Below are 13,430 nucleotides of genomic sequence, written 5' to 3'. Positions count from 1 at the left end.
AGGTGTCTTCCTGTTATGGCATACAAACTGCTCGATCTCACGGTTTTCTTTAATGATGGGCAATGAGGTAATCAATCACTATAATGTAACATCTTCAGAGAAGAATAGGAAATCCACAAACAGACACTAAGCAAACTGGCAGAAACCTGTGGGCTGTACATCCTAGAAAACCGTAGGTAGGGCACCCAGATGCAGAGCGAGGGGAATCCGAGGACAGATCAGAGGTCATTGGGAAATCCAAGAGGCTTGGTCAAGGAGGCAGGCGAGAGGTCTGGGATCAGACAAACAGTACAGAGAAGGTAATCCAGAAATCATCATCATGAAGGAGTAACAAAGGTTGTTAATAGAAAGGCAACAAAGAGACAAAAGGCTTGGAACTGATACGGGAGCATAAACAATTCTTCGTGAAAAAGGGAGGATGTGAGAGGATGTAGAGAAGGGAAACAAAGGTCAGGTGTGGTGATTAGTGCAGGTTGGGGAGAAACAATGATATAATAGTAACATGCAATACTGGGGAAAAGGGGAAGGTGACATCTAGTGGCAATGGGGAAGTGTAACAAGGGAATGTCAAACAGTTGGTAATTTGTTTAATTTGATCTAGCCCTACACTAAATTACCTATCATAAAGCTTTAATACACTGCGAGTGAGATTTTGAGTCCACCATCTTGGGTGATATTAACCCTGCTTCTGAAAGCACTAAACACTATTTTGGTTTAGTTTAAATACTATTTTCTCCTACTCATTTTGTGAGGCAGCAAATTGGCTTTTACCTGCTGTGTACGATCAGGTGAGTTTCCTGCCTGAACCATTGCTTTGCTTAATTTCAGTCATGCGATAATGTGACATTTATTAACAGTAACAAGCAATTACATAGACATTGGCATTGCCCTGGCCATCTGACTGACTGACTTCAGCTTCGGGCAGGAGACAGCACAGCTGCAACTCCCCAAGAGGCTGTTTTTTGACTACTAACATTATGACCACTGACAGGTGAAGTGAATAACACTGATAATCTCGTTATAATGGCACCTGTCAGTGGGTGGGATATATTAGGCAGCAAGTTGATGTGTTAGAAGCTGGAAAAATGGGCAAGCGTAAGGATCTGAGTGATTTTGACAAGGGCCAAATTGTGATGGCTAGAGGACTGGGTCAGAGCATCTCCAAAACTGCAACTCTTGTGGGGTGTTCCCGGTCTGCAGTGGTCAGTACCTATCAAAAGTGGTCCAAGGAAGGAAAAGCGGTGAACCGGCGACAGGGTCTTGGGCGGCCAAGGCTCATTGATGCACGTGGGGAGTGAACTGGCCTGTGTGGTCTGATCCAACAGATGAGCTACTGTAGCTCAAATTGCTGAAAAAGTTAATGCTGGTTCTGATAGAAAGGTGTCAGAACACACAGTGCATCGCAGTTTGTTGAGTATGGTGCTGACCCCTGTCCACTGCAGAAAGCACCTACAATGGGCATTGTGAGAATCAGAACTTGACAACGGAGCAATGGAAGAAGGTGGCCTGGTCTGATGAATCACAAGTTCAATGTGTTGACTTGGCCTCCAAATTCCCCAGATCTCAATCCAATTGAGCATCTGTGGGGTGTGCTGGACAAACAAGTCCGTTCCATGGAGGCACCTCCTCGGAACTTACAGGACTTAAAGGATCTGCTGCTAACGTCTTGGTGCCAGATACCACAGCATACCTTCAGAGGTCTAGTGGAGTCCATGCCACGATGGGTCAGGGCTGTTTTGGTGGCAAAAGGGGGACCTACACAATATTAGGCACGTGGTCATAATGTTATGGCTGCCGATGTAAGCAGTTTTAGAGATGACTCTACCTCACTCAGAACAACAAGCCACTCAAATGTACACATGCTCCCGGGCCAGATAAGTGCAGCAATATTCATTATTGACCCAGAGTCAACCGTGGCCCGGAACAATCCCTGTCGATTTTTGGGGAACATTAGCAACCTTAGTGGCCAGAGATGAAGGCGTTGCAGTGGTACGTCCACCTCAAACCTAGAACAAGCATGAACTCCCATGACCCACGTTTGAGGACCATGGTGTCCCCGCTAGGTCGTAGAGCATGACTGCTACCTGCAGCTCGTAGTGTGACCACCAAAGTGAGAACTGATGCGATCAGACCACCTAGACCGACGTGGATTAACTATGTGTATATAGCTCCTACAGCCCAAACAATGCTGAATGTAGTGTACATCATATTAAGGAGATGTGTGCACACAAACCGGTTTAAGTGTACATGGGGGGGGAAAAGCACAGGGAATGAATGTGTTGGCCAGCCATCTGCTATATTATTATTATTATTATTATTATTATTATTATTATTATTATTATTATTATTATTATTATTATTTTAAAGCCTGCAGGCACAGAGGAGAGAAAAACAAAAAACCTGTTAGAAAAATAAATCTCTGGTGGTCCCAGGCCTGCAGCTGCCCTTCTTCCAGGCAATAAATTAGGTAATTAGCAGAGAAGACATTATGGAGTAAGTAAAGTTCATAGACAGAAGTGATCAGCTTCCTGTAATTTGATTACGTTGCTCCGTATGGTGTTTGATCAGCTGTTATAGCGGTGCCAGTTTGACATGGATGTCCTGTGAAGTCCAGCATCTCTTTAAATGCATCTTTTGCATTGAAAAAGCTGATTCTCTTCCGGAATAAGCAGAGAACAGCCTTCAGCAGCCTTTGAAACACTGCAATAAGTTGGAAAACACTCGAAACTAATGGGCTAACCCCCCGCCTGCGAGAGTCTGGAGTCAGGAAATGATAGAGAGATGCAGGCTTCCACTGCAGGCTAAACATTGCCACATCAGAGTCAGAAAACAGCACACACATCTGCACAACTGTTACAGATGTTAGAATAAGCAGATAGTGAAGTAAATAGTTATCTAGATGGAGGCAGAAATTAGACTATATACATATGCAAAACCTGCAGTAAAAGCCTGTCTTACACCCAGATGAATGCTACAAGAAGTATCATACAAAGGAAAAATACAGATAGACCATTGAGCATTGTAACACAATTGCACATTGAATATAGTTTTTAGGTGATTGTTATTGCATTTTTCTGTGTATTCTATATCTATATATATATATATATATATATATATATATATATATATATATATATATCTCTTTCTTTTTTGTTTAAAAACCTCGCCACATGTAAATAGTTGTAAATATTGATTAAAAACATTTGTTTTTTGCTGGTTATGTATGTAAGGTATGTAAAGTTTTGTAAAAAGTTTTGTAGCTTTTCTAAAGTTCTAAAGTTAATTTATTGCCAGAAAACCTTCTTTTTTAACCTTTTTAACCTAACTTTTTTTTTTTTCAAAATGTTTGCACTATTTTCAAATTTCAGGGTGTCCTTTGGAATAATACTGCTTTGTGCAAAAAAGTGAAGTTATTTCAACATGGTCTGAAATGTTATTTTCTTCACAAAATTAAATTGGACCTGAGCAGCCTGACATCTGCAAAATAATTAGACTGTTAAGGCAACTGCTTGGTGCCCTCCTGTTGGGTTGGAGTTGATTTTTTTTTCACTTTCACAATAATATGGTTTGACCTGAGTATAATGTTTCCAGCATGCCCCTCCCTCCTGTCCATCCACAGACACTGGCAACAGTGCACAGGAGGTTGGTATGTGGGCCAAAGAGACGAGGATGCATACCATAGCACGGTAACCAAGTGGGGGAAGTACAGGGAGGGTGAAAGATCAACATCTCCCTCCCTCTACTGGGAATGTCCCAACAAGTGAAATTATTGCTTGCTTCTGTGAAAATAGATTAATAAGGAGTTATAATTATTTTATTATGATATTATTTGTATTTCTTTTTATTTTAATGTAACCATTGTATCTTTCCCTTGTGCATTACTATTTGTATCACAGTGTTGCTGCCCTGTCTTTGTCATCATTGTTAGGCAGCATACGTCTGGAAGGCTGGTGGGTGGATCGTTTCCTTTGTCTGCCTCTCTGTGGTGCTGCCTCTCTGCTTAGCTATGATGTCATCCCATTCTCTCTCCCAAACTCTGCATTCCTCATTCCCTTCGCTCACACTTCCTGGTTTGAGTCTCAACTCGTTACAGTTCATGTTGCTCTATCCTCATTGTGTTACATACTGCTGACTCCAAGCTACAAACTGCTCCACTACAAACACCCTTCTGTACCTCTATGCATGAGTAAACAACATCACAGTGTATTCCCTTTATCACAATCTAAACTAACTGAACTTGGGATTCAGGACCCCACCTTCAGTAATTGCGTTGTCTCTAGTTGTAAATATTCTTTCATGAAATTAAATTTAATTCATGGAGTTTGCTAATTTTAAACTTGCCATGACTTTTCAATTAAATTTTTTTAATCATTTAATCATTTTAATCATTTTAGTTATTTAATATATAGGATATATATATATATATATATATATATATATATATATATTAAGGATGAGACCGAATAGTCGAAAATTCAACTATTCGTTAAAGATGGCCACTATCGACAAGTGAATATAACATTCGATTGTTAAAATAATAATAATATTGATTTTATTTTAAAGCCTGTGTGGTTGATTGGCTCTCTATGTAGCTGTAATGAAGATTGACAGGTGGGTGGGATTTGTTATTTCTTGTCTGTGATTGGCTGACAATGACAGATCTGCGCGACTCCGCCAATGGGATTGGTGGAATTCTGTGGCGCTACAAGAACGCGACCAATGGCTTCCTCTCAGAGAATTTCTGTGTGGAAATACTTTGACAAATAAAACACTGTTAAGTGTATAATATATGCAGTGCAATTAATATACCACAAATCTACAGCTGGTATGTTAACCCACCATGTATTTTAGCCAAACACCCTTCTGCGAGACTAGCAATGACAGAAAAGGAAAGAGGAGCAACAAACAAACTAATATTATTAAAACACAGACCGCCAGCTATTGCTATATATTTTGTTTTCACTAGAACTTGAACGCACAGGTATGTTTCTGAATTTATTTAATAAAATTGTTGCGTTAGATGAGTATTTTAAAATAAAGTTCAGAACTTCTTGCAATTGCAAAAATTGTCACATTGCATTATTTCGCATTTAATGCATTTTTGTTAATGCGTCTCCAAAATATTGCAGCAGAGAGTCCTGGCGAGTCCTGGCTTGTTTCCCACCACTCGATGACATTTTGGAGCTGCAAGTTATGTATTTATTTTACCGTAATTAACACCTCATATAAACTGCTGTGTATTTTGGCCTGAAACTACCAATTAGCAACTTTCACAGACACTGCTACCTGACAATCCTCTATTCTGATTGGCCATGACTGGATATGGAAGAATCCAATAACCGAGACCCAATTTCCACTCTTGTGAGTCATGACAGTACAGTTTGTTTTTAATGTGGGTAAGTGCAGAAAAAGTCGTTTCACACAGATAGGTCGATGTAAAAGATATCAGTTTATCCAATGCGATTTCAGCAGGGTGGCAATCAACAGTTGTCAGATCCCCTTGTGGATTTCATGTGACTAGTCTTGACTTTTTACACATTCAGCTCTTTCCCCACGTCCCCCCATAAAGGGTCTTGCGCCCCCCACAGTTTGGGAACCACTGCCATAGGTGACAAGCATTGAACTTCGCAATGGGAGCCTGCTTGGCTTGAAGACACAAAATGTAAACCCTGGCTGTATAAGACTGTAAAGGACCACTTGTTTGCTTTGATATCCTTTTGTTTTATATATATATCTTGGCAAATAATTTTCATATAACGGTTTGTTCATAAAGAAATGTTAACACATGTTGCAGTGCCCAAAGATTCCAAATCATTATTTGATGTTTTACTGTTTACTTTATAAATCTCTTGTATTAATTTTATCAGGAACACTATACAGAGCATCTATTTGTTTTGACAATGTAGCTATGTGTATGTTTATAGTATTTTACAATGGATGCTGCCCTCTACTGGTGTTACTGCTGTAGAACCCGTCTCGGAAATAAGTGGAGAAGTCGTCGAGATAAAGCAAATAGAACTTTAATCAAGCTGGCTCGGAAGCACCACGTCAGGAAAATGCCTTCAGTGAGGACTTAATGTTTACAAACATGAGTGCAACTTTATAGGAAAATGACGTAACATCTTATGGCCGTTCATCCAATCAGAAGGTACAAGTCCGAGTCCGTTTACAATCTGTCCTCCTGTGGAGAGGTGATGGATCCAAAAAGCAGATGTCTGTCTTTGATGTGCACTAGGAAGATGCGATCCCATGGTCGTCATTTACCTACTGTCAATCGCTCATTAACAGAAACAATTACCATTAATTACCATTAATTATCATTACCATTGATATGTAGCAGTGCAACTTGTGTAATTTTTTTTGTAAAATAGCAGGCCTATGCTGGATTTATACACATATACACAAACTCTAATCAGCTAATCGTAGTTTTCCTTCACCATCACAGAGCAGCTTTTCAGCATCATTGGGATTTGATGAGAGGTAACTTTTAAGTTATTAGCTATATATATTTTAGATTGTCAAATCTCAAATCGAGTTTCAGCCATTACATTAGCAGTAATAAACACATTCAAAACTACTTACAGGTAACACCATCATTGCTGCCTTTGAGCCAACCATAATAAAGGAGCATGAGGCTGTGATAAGGACGTTTAAGTGCTTGTACTGGCTGGTCAAGCATGAAATTGCCCACCACACCAACTACTCACTCGTGCTGGATCTGGCCCAACTGCTTGGCTGGTCTTATCTCAAGTCAGTCTTTTATGGATGTTCATTCTGAAGTAATTGTAAATCTATGTTTAATTTAATTTGTATTTTAAATATATCTTGTTTATACCCACATTATGTTAATTGCTTTGAAATTAAAATGTTTGCAGGTTGGTCAGAGCACCAATTACAGATCTCAACGGATTGTTGATGAGATGTTGGAAATTCTGGCATCAGTCATCGAGAACCCTATCTTGTCGCAGATCCGGGCATCACAGGCAAAAGGGCTTGAGCTGGATGAATGTACAGATCTCTTTGTGCTTGAACAGCTGGATATCCATGTCAGGTATACACAAGTGTTAAGCAACAGCACCCTGTTATAAATGATCAAAGTAAATAATTATGAATGCTTATAGATGTCTGTTTTGATTTTGCTAGGTACTTAGACCAGGAGGGAACGCTCTACTGCCAGTTCCTTGATTTGATCCTGATTCCAGATGGCAAGGCAGACACTATAGTGGCTGGTGTTGTTGAGGTTGTTTTCAAGAAAGATTTCCCCAATGACCTCATCTTTGGGTTAGGGACTGATTGTGCTGCTGTAATGACAGGTAGGACTTGCTAAATAACCCTGATTATTGATTTTCTATTTCCTGAAATTACCTGTATTTAAAATCTGTTGTAATTATAATTTTTTTTTCAATGACAGTCAAATGGTTTGGTCAAACTGACTGACATTTGGCCATGGCTGCTTAGTGCCAATTGTGTTGCCCTTCGGCTCTCCCTGGCATGTAAAGATGCTTCAGACAGCGTCCCTTAAATGAAGGCTTTCAAGGAGCATCTCTAGCAGCTGCATTTGTATTTTAGGAACAGTGTAAATTGCACTGCTGCCCTAAAGTCAGCTGCAGAGACTCTAGGGATCAGTGAGCTGAAAGTTAAAGTGAGAAATGTTGTGCATATTTCAAGAATACTTGAAACAATTTATATAATTTTATCTATTTTTATTTGCATATTATTAATTTGCTTTAATCACTAACTTGCTGTCCATTTATCTGCTTTCTCGATTTCATAGGAGGTCACAATACCAGGCCATAGTGAACCTGCAAAGGAACATCAGCGATGTACTGGCAGTACTGGAGATCCGGAAATGTGCTACAGCAAAGGGGCTTTACTCCTTTCTTGCCACATACTGCTTTATTGCTGCACTTCACTTGCAGGCAGACATTCTCCTGCACCTAGCATACCTCTCCAAGATTTTCCAAAAGGAGGACATCAACTTCCTGGCCATTAAGGAGCAGGTAAATCCTAATGACCAAAAACCTACAGTATTGTAATAGCAAATATTTTGAAAGATATTAGATAACAGATTTTATTTTAAATGTTTCAGGTTCCTGTCCCATTGGCCTTGATTAGTGGCATCAAGAGTGCTGGAGATCAGCAACCTGTTGGCTCATATTTGGCACAGCTGAACCAAAATCCCAGAGGCTTGGGCCCTTTCAATATTTCTGTTGAGCAGGAACAGGGTAGGAGAGGCCAACCAGAAGTTGGAGACAAGCAGCTTTTCTGGAAGAGGTTTTATTTGGAGGTAAGCAGGGGCGTAGCCAGGGTTTAGAAATTAGTGGGGTCCAGATTTTTTCTTCTTTAATAGATCTTATTTATGGCAATTCATACCACAATTACATTTAAACACAACCAAATTTTTGCACTACAGTCATACTCATTATCTATAATGAAATACATACAAAGGGACCTGTTGGCAAAAATACTTTTGTTAAAGCTGCACAATATCTTCTTCTGTGTGTGTGTGTCTGTGTGTCTGTGTTGTGTCAGAGAGGGAGAGAGAGAAGAGAGATAGATAGTAAAAAAGAAAGGGAGAGAGAGAGTCAGGAGAAGATAAGACCAAAAGAGCTATTAAACTATTTTGAAAAGGACTATTTGGTTACATCAGTTTTCATATTGTCTTATGTAAAAACTGAGATTATATTGTGCCCTAACTATGTAAAGTGACAATACAGATGCAAAAAATGAGATCCACAGCATTATGCAGATACTATAATGTTATCCATAATGTGCATTAATGTCAGTGCCACTTATATACAGTTTGGAACAAAAACTTGCTAGCCTTGCTTGAGTCCCTAACTCTAACAGTTACAACTTCAAACATATTAAATGTAGCATACTGTATCAACATTGATGCTCTAGTTCAGTGGTTCCCAAACTGTGGGGTGCAAGACCCTTTTTGGGGGGGCGCGGGGAAAGAGCTGAATGTGTAAAAAGTCAAGACGAGACACAAGAAATCCATGAGGCGATCTGACAACTGTTGATTGCTTGCCCACTGAAATCGCATTGGGTGAACTGATATCTTTTGCATCAACCGATCTCTGTGAAATGACTTTTACTGCACTTACACACATTAAAAACAAACTGTACTGTCGCGACTCACAAGAGTGGAAATCGGGTCTCGGTTATTGGATTCTTCCATATCCAGTCATGGCCAATCAGAATTTAGGATTGTCAGGCAGCAGTGTCTATGAAAGCTGCTAATTGGTAGTTTCACATCAAAATACACAGCAGTTTATATGAGGTGATAATTATGGTAAAATAAATACATAAGAATCTCTTGCAGCTCCAAAATGTCAGTGGTGGGAAACGAGCTCGCCAGAACACTCTGCTGCAATATTTTGGAAACACATTAACAAAAAATACATTAAATGCGAAATAATGTAATGTGACAATTGTTGCAATTGCAAGACGTTCTGGACTTTATTTTAAAATACTCATCTAACACAATAAATGTATTAAATAAATTCGGAAACATACCTGTGTGTTCAAGTTCCAGTGAAAACAAAATATATAGCAATGGCTGTCTGTGTGTGTTTAATTAATATTAGTTTGTTTGTTGCTCCTCTTTCCTTTTCTGTCATTGCTAGTTTTGCAGAAAGGTGTTGGGCTTTTAGGTGGGTTAACATACCAGCTGTAGATTTGTGGTATATTAATTGCACTGCACATATTATACACTTAACAGTGTTTTATTTGTCAAAGTATTTCCACGCAGAAATTCTCTGAGAGGAAGCCATTGGTCGCGTTCTTGTAGCGCCGCAGAATTCCACCAATCCCATTGGCGGAGTCGTGCAGATCTGTCATTGTCAGCCAATCACAGACAAGAAATAACAAATCCCACCCTCCCGTCAATCTTCGTTACAGCTACATAGAGAGCCAATCAACCGCACAGGCTTTAAAATAAAATCAATATTATTATTATTTTACTATCGAATGTTAGATTCAATTGTCAATAGTGGCCACCTTTAATGAATTTTTGACTATTCGGTCTCATCCTTTATATATACACTCACCTAAAGATTATTAGGAACACCTGTTCAATTTCTCATTAATGCAATTATCTAACCAACCAATCACATGGCAGTTGCTTCAATGCATTTAGGGTTGTGGTCCTGGTCAAGACAATCTCCTGAACTCCAAACTGAATGTCTGAATGGGAAAGAAAGGTGATTTAAGCAATTTTGAGCGTGGCATGGTTGTTGGTGCCAGACAGGCCGGTCTGAGTATTTCACAATCTGCTCAGTTACTGGGATTTTCACACACAACCATTTCTAGGGTTTACAAAGAATGGTGTGAAAAGGGAAAAACATCCAGTATGCGGCAGTCCTGTGGGGGCGAAAATGCCTTGTTGATGCTAGAGGTAAGAGGAGAATGGGCCGACTGATTCAAACTGATAGAAGAGCAACTTTGACTGAAATAACCACTCGTTACAACCGAGGTATGCAGCAAAGCATTTGTGAAGCCACAACACGTACAACCTTGAGGCGGATGGGCTACAACAGCAGAAGACCCCACCGGGTACCACTCATCTCCACTACAAATAGGAAAAAGAGGCTACAATTTGCACAAGCTCACCAAAATTGGACAGTTGAAGACTGGAAAAATGTTGCCTGGTCTGATGAGTCTCGATTTCTGTTGAGACATTCAGATGGTAGAGTCAGAATTTGGCGTAAACAGAATGAGAACATGGATCCATCATGCCTTGTTACCACTGTGCAGGCTGGTGGTGGTGGTGTAATGGTGTGGGGGATGTTTTCTTGGCACACTTTAGGCCCCTTAGTGCCAATTGGGCATCGTTTAAATGCCACGGCCTCCCTGAGCATTGTTTCTGACCATGTCCATCCCTTTATGACCACCATGTACCCATCGTCTGATGGCTACTTCCAGCAGGATAATGCACCATGTCACAAAGGTCGAATCATTTCAAATTGGTTTCTTGAACATGACAATGAGTTCACTGTACTAAACTGGCCCCCACAGTCACCAGATCTCAACCCAATAGAGCATCTTTGGGATGTGGTGGAACGGGAGCTTCGTGCCCTGGATGTGCATCCCACAAATCTCCATCAACTGCAAGATGTTATCCTATCAATATGGGCCAACATTTCTAAAGAATGCTTTCAGCACCTTGTTGAATCAATGCCACGTAGAATTAAGGCAGTTCTGAAGGCGAAAGGTGGTCAAACACAGTATTAGTATGGTGTTCCTAATAATCCTTTAGGTGAGTGTGTATATATATATATATATATATATATATATATATATATATATATATATATATGCTATATATTAAATAACTAGTAAAATTGTATAAAATGGAAAGAGAGTGTTAATGTATCGTCTGTAACTATGTTGCTTCAGGCTCATCCGTACTAGATGGAGTAAGAATAGGTTCATGCATAGAGAGATTCCAATGTAAATGGCCAAATAAAAGTGTGAAAAGTGAAATGCAAACAAGTTTTAAAGTATATTCATCCTTGGTAAATGTTAGGGCTTTCAAAAAAATATATTGTAATATAAATATGAACGTGTGGGACGTGGGGGGGGGGCATGTTTTTGGGGGGGCACCACCCAGGAAGTTTGGGAACCACTGCTCTGGTTAATGAACGCTTCTTAGCAATAACTTATGTTTTACAGGGTTGCCTACTTAGTTTGGGTACCTGGCTGTAGTGAGATTTTGATGCTATTGGCTTAATCATGCGAATGAGCAGTGCACTTACATGTGCACATATTTGGACTCAATTCAGGGTCTCCTCATCTCCTTCTTTCTATTTTAGCTTCTGAAAATACCTCAATAAACTCAACCGGAATAACAGAGTTGATAAGTCTTTCTTGAAAACAAACATAGTATTAGTAGCTAGCTAACTAGTTGCATAGAAAAAATGAATGCCATTGTTTAGCTTTCTTTCTTCTCTCGTGCCGTGCACTTAAGGTTGGCTTAACGTTAACTAAGTTACATGTATTCAAAACAAATATGATATAGTTAGTTTATAGCAAACACCCTGGGTTACTTAATTAATTCATGATTGTTAGCTGTCCTAGTCACATACCTTGGTTCATGCAAGGTCAGTCCGACATTGGACTGTGGCTGGATTGCTTGATCCCGGCCGGCTATCAACACAGAGATAAGCATCAGCACCGATCAGAGGGGCATTTAAGATGCAGCTCCATGGAAACACCTGCTGTGAGGATAGACCAGATGTTTTCAACTCCTGATTATACAGTTAAATAGCGCTGATTGATTTTTTTATTAGAAAAATGTTTACAGATAGACATATTTTTTAAAATAGCTGGCTATGGCCCTGGAGGTAAAAATACCATTTCCAAATTAATTTGTAGGTAGAAGTAGGAGAAAATATAGCTTAACATAGCAAATTATTTTCCTTGTTTGATTTTATCAGGTGATGGATCCTTATTTGGATGTCCTGAGATAACAGCTCTAGAGGAGGTTCCCTGATCTGGATGTTTTTGCTGCATTTAGTGTCCTGGGGCCACAGGCAGCTAGATCACCTGACAGTGAAGCAGTTCATGCTCACCCCAGGACCCTGGCAAGAAAATGTCCTTCCATTGATACCAGATCTGATGTGGAAGAGTTAAAGTCTTTCATTCAAAACCTATATTTTCAGCAGTTGTCACATAAAATGTTAAGAACTACCACATCTGCTTACCTTATAATTGGAGGACAATTCCCAGCTAATCATTATGAGGGAGCTGACCTAAAAATATGAGGTGTTTGGGGTATTGTATCCAAACCTGATCCAGGTGGCTGTGATTGCACTGACGGTGCCTATCAGCAGTGTGAATTGCAAAAGAGACTTTTCAGCCATGAATAGGGTAAGAAACTAATCCTGATGTGCAATACCTGACTTCTTTACAAAAACATGCTCAGCATGATGAAATGGGTTAATGTGTTTTTCAGGTGAAGACAGATCTCCGTAACAGACTGCAGGGGGAGCACTTCTCCGCACGCTTGAGGGTGTCCATCCAAGGTTCTCCAGTTTTCAGATTCTCTTTGATGCCAAGTGCTCAATGTGCATAATGAAGCATTGTTTGGAGATAGCTAGATAGCTAGAAGCTGTGTGAGGGAGTGAAATAAGCAAAATAAGTGAATATGTGTTTATAAATATGTACATAATTAATAATGTTGTGAATAAAAATGTTTATATTTCTCAAATTTTGTTTTGTGTGAGACCATTTTATTTAAGCTTAAATTAACCATTTGATGCAAACAACCACCTCCCTGTGCGTCTGTGAAAACACAATGTACAGAGCATTTGTTGGGATCCCGTCTTTTCGTCACACACTTTTCATCACGCACATTTCATCACCAGCATCAGTTCATCATTATTTTGCATATTCATCAACACATTGCATATTCAGTTACAAAT

The 13,430-nt window shown here is 39.6% G+C and overlaps 1 long non-coding RNA gene across 2 annotated transcripts; it reads left to right on the top strand.

Moving 5' to 3' along the window:
• The first annotated feature begins 4,474 nt into the window (after positions 1-4,474).
• LOC136762827 (uncharacterized) lies at positions 4,475-13,216 on the top strand. 2 transcript variants are annotated; one of them, XR_010820910.1, is made up of 7 exons: positions 4,475-6,480; positions 6,585-6,750; positions 6,876-7,051; positions 7,144-7,313; positions 7,775-8,000; positions 8,090-8,287; positions 12,962-13,216. It is a non-coding gene; the product is annotated as an uncharacterized LOC136762827 (long non-coding RNA). The 2 variants fall into 2 exon arrangements; XR_010820909.1 differs by having other exon boundaries at positions 6,585-6,779.
• Positions 13,217-13,430: the final 214 nt, after the last annotated feature.

The sequence above is a fragment of the Amia ocellicauda genome, chromosome 11 (genome assembly GCF_036373705.1).
Source record: "Amia ocellicauda isolate fAmiCal2 chromosome 11, fAmiCal2.hap1, whole genome shotgun sequence".
NCBI lineage: Eukaryota > Metazoa > Chordata > Actinopteri > Amiiformes > Amiidae > Amia > Amia ocellicauda.
This window is presented reverse-complemented; position numbering and strand designations above follow the sequence as displayed.